The sequence below is a fragment of the Hordeum vulgare genome, chromosome 1H (assembly GCF_904849725.1).
Source record: "Hordeum vulgare subsp. vulgare chromosome 1H, MorexV3_pseudomolecules_assembly, whole genome shotgun sequence".
Classification (NCBI taxonomy): Eukaryota; Viridiplantae; Streptophyta; class Magnoliopsida; order Poales; family Poaceae; genus Hordeum; species Hordeum vulgare.
Window position 1 is genome coordinate 363,368,742 of NC_058518.1, and position 4,485 is coordinate 363,373,226.

Here is a 4,485-nt window from a genome sequence, read left to right on the forward strand (position 1 = left end):
CCCCTCTCGTAGATGGACATCACCATGATAGGTCTTCGTGCGCGTAGGAAAATTTTTGTTTCCCATGCGACGTTCCCCAACACCTATAGCAAGTGATAATCCTCTGTGGGATCAATTCATCTTTATCATTAGGGACAACGGTAATACCTCCTTTCTTAGGGACGCAATGCACCAGACTCACCCAATCACTATGAGCAACATGATAGATAATACCTCCTTCCAGGAGCTTTAGTATTTATTTTCTTACTACCTCTTTCATCTTAGGAATAAATCTCCGTTGATGATCAGCAACTGGTTTGGAATCGGGATCAGTTTTAATATTGTGCTGGCATAGAGTGGGACTAATGCCCTTAAGATCATCAAGAGTATATCCAATAGCAGCATGGTGCTTCCTCAGAGTTTTTAGTAACTTCTTTGCTTCATGCTCTGAGAGGCTAGCACTAATTATAACAGGATATATCTCTTTTTCTTCGAGATAAGCGTACTTAAGAGTATCAGGCAACTGTTTAAGCTCGAACACAGGATCACCCTTTGGTGGGGGTGGTTCTCCAAGCAGTTCAACAAGCAAATTATTCTTAAGGATAGGATATTTTTCAAAGATAACTCTATCTATCTCATCCCTTTCATCCATATGCATATCATTCTCATGCTCGAGCAAGTATTGCTCTAAAGGATTAGTAGGAGGCACGGCAATAGAGGCTAGGGCAATAATTGCATCCTTACTAGGCAATTCTTTTTCATGAGGTTGTCTACCAAACTTGGATAAATTGAACTCGTGTGACAGACCTTCAAAGCCAACAGTGACAGTTTGCTTCTCACAGTCAATATGAGCATTGACAGTATTGAGGAAGGGTCTGCCAAATATGATGGGACAAAAGCTATCTTGTGTGGTAGCAAGAACAGAAAATCAGCAGGATACTTCCTTTTACCACATAGGACTTCAACATCCCTAACATTTCGCAAAGGGCAGATAGTATCTCTATTGACAAGCTGAATAGTGACATCAATAGGTTCCATCTCAATGGGTGCAATCTCGTCTTTAATTTCATCATATAAAGATTGAGGTATTGCACTAAAACTAGCACCCACGTCACATAAACCATGATAACAATGATCTCCTATCTTAACAGAAACAACAGGCGAGCCAACAACAGGGCTATGTTTGTCTCTAGCATGTGGTTTAGCAATTCTATCAGCATCTTCACAGAAGTGAATATCATAGCCATCAACATTGCCGGACAGGAGATCTTTGATAATAGAAATGCTAGGTTAAACTCTAATTTTCTCAGGGGGTGTAGGTGTACTAATGTAGCCCCTACGTATCATAGTTGAAACTTTAGAATTATCCTTTATCCTAACAGGGAAAGGTGGTTTCTCAATGTAAGCACTAGGAACAATAGGATCATTATAGGCAATGACTTTCTCTTCAACTGGATTGGGTTTAACTACATTGACTTCTAAGGGAGGATGATATTTAAACCACTTTTCTTTAGGGAGATCAATATGAGCAACAAAGGATTCACATAATGAAGCTACTATCTCAGAGTCAAGTCCAAATTTAGTGCTAAAATCACAAAAAGTATTTGTTTCAACAAAGGATTTAACGCAATCAAACTTGAAATGCATACCTGACTCCTTACCTTCATCAAACTCCCAATCTTCAGAGTTGTGTTTAATTCTTTCCAATAAATTCCATTTGAAGCCAATATCTCTCTTGATAAAAGAACCGGTACAAGAAGTGTCAAGCATGGTGCGATCATCATGAGAAAGCCGAGCAAAGAAGTTCTTAATGATAATTTCTCTCGAGAGCTCATGGTTGGGGCATGAATATAACATTGATTTAAGCCTCCTCCAAGCTTGAGCGATGCTTTCTCTGTCACGATGCCAAAAATTATAAATATAATTCCGATCACGATGTACTAGATGCATAGGATAAAACTTTTGATGAAATTCCAATTTCAACCGGTTGTAGTTCCATGATCCAGTATCATCACATAGCCTATCTCATGTCAATGCTTTATCCCTCAAAGATAAGGGAAAGACCTTCTTCTTGACCTCATCCACGGGCAAACCTGGAAGCTTAAATAAACCACAAACTTCATCTACATAGATTAGCCAGCAGTTTCTCAAGCATACCCGAAGGAAATTCATAGGAAACATTTTCAGTAGGTGCAGCAGGTTGAGGAGCAACTCCTTGTGCTTCCGGTTCAGGTGAAGATACCCCGAACAAGCTCCTCAAAGGATTAGTTTCCATAGTGACAAGTGACAATAAATTTCAGCACACTATATAAATGTTTCCTTACCAAATTCCACTTACGAAAGGCGCTTCACTACCCGGAAACGGCGCCAGAAAAGAGTCTTGATGACCCACAAGTTTAGGGGATCTATCGTAGTCCTCTCGATAAGTAACACTACAGGAATCTGAGAATTTGCCGTCTGCCATGGCTGACGGCAAAGGGGGAACCACGGACGGAAAAGCCTTTTCGTCCGTCAGGAGACGGCAAAGTAGATGGCAAAAAAATATCCGGTGAAGAGGTTCTTTGCCGTTTGCTTTCGTAAGGCGGACGGCAAAGATTCTTTGCCATGAGGGGGCAGACGGCAAATTAAATGGGACGGCAGATCCGCAGACGGTCCCGTTAAGTGTTAAAGGTAGGCCTCCCCTCTTTGTCGTCTACCCCCCCCCCTTTGCCATGAGGAGGCTGACGGCAAAGGGGGGGACCCAGCCCCTCTTTCTCTCCCCTCTTTGCCGTCTGCCCCCCCCCCTTTGCCATGAGGGGGCTGACGGCAAAGGGGGGACCCAACCCCTCTCTCTCCCCCCCCTCTTTGTCGTCTGCCCCCACCCCTTTGCCCTGAGGGGACTGACGGCAAAGGGGGTCCCAGCCCCTCTCTCTCCCCTCTTTGTCGTCTTCCCTCACCCCTTTACCATGAGGGGGCTGACGGCAAAGGGGGGACCCAGCCCCTCTCTCTCCCCTCTTTGTCGTCTGCCCTCACCCCTTTGCCATGAGGGGGTAGACGGCAAAGACTTAAAACAGCCCCTTTTTATTTTATTTCCTATTATATCCAGCAATTTTCACTATAATCAGGATATATATATATATATATATTTGACAAAAATAAAAAAAATTCCGTACTCATAACCATATTAAAATAACTTTCATCCATAGTACATACATATTATGCAAGTTGCATCCGTACCAAACCATATATTACACCAGTTTCATCCATGCATACAAAGTTTCATATATATCCATATACTACAATAGTTTCAATACAATCTTCCGTGAAGCCATGGTACAAGAAATCATATTCAAGCATTCCATTAATATAATCCAAGCTTCCCGTGAAGTAAATGTAATCTGCAAAATGACAAATAAGAAAGTTAGAAGAAGAATACTAGATGAAGAAGTATATATAGGTTATTTTGGAGAGAACTTAGCTAAGTATAGGCCATTCAATATCTAAGTTAGGCGGAATAGGTCATCTTGGAGCTACATAGCCTTATTATGTCATTTAGGAGAGAACTTAGCTAAGTATAGGTCATTCTAGAGCTAACTTGGATTAAATATGTCATTTTGTAGCCAACTATGATTATTAATCCATTTTGACCTTATTATGTCATTTTGGAGCTAAATTAGTCATTTTTAATGAGCTAACCAAGGTTCTTATGAATTTTTACCTAACTATGCTAATTATGTCATTTTGAGGATAATTAGCTAAGTATAGGTCATGTTTTATTAAATAGACCATTTTGGAGCTAACTAAGCTAATTATGTCATTTAGGTGGAAGCCTAGCTAACTATAGGTCATTTGGGAGCTAACTTGGGTAAAATATGTCATTCCGGAGCAAACTATGCTTATTAAGCTATTTTGGATCTAGCTAAGCTAATTATAGGCCATTTAATACCTAAGTTAGGGGGAATAGGTCATCTTTAAGCTAAGTTAGCCTTATTATGTCATTTAGGAGAGAACTTAGCTAAGTATAGTTCATTTTTTATTAAATAGGTAATTTTGGAGCTAACTAAGCTAATTATGTCATTTAGGTGGAAACCAAGCTAACTATATGTCGTTTTGGAGCTAACTTGGGTTAAATATGTCATTTTGGAGCTAACTATGCTTATTAAGTCATATTGGAGCTAAATTGGCTAATTATATCATTTAGGTGGAAGCCAAGCTAATTATATAATATTCATGAGCTAACCAAGGTTCTTATGCCATTTTGAGCTTATTAATTCATTTTTGAGCTAAATTGGTCATTTTAATGAGCTAACCAAGGTTCTTATGATGTTTTCACCTAACTAAGCTAAATATGTCATTCTGTAGGATAATTAGCCAATTTAGACTTTGTTGGATGAGTCTAAGAAGAGAAAGAGAAGAAGCAAGAAGAGAAGAAGAAGGAGAAGTAAAAGAAGAAGGAGGGGGAGAAGGAGAAGGAAGAAGACAAGAAGAAGAAAAGAAGAAGGACAAGAAGAAGGAGAAGAAGGAGAA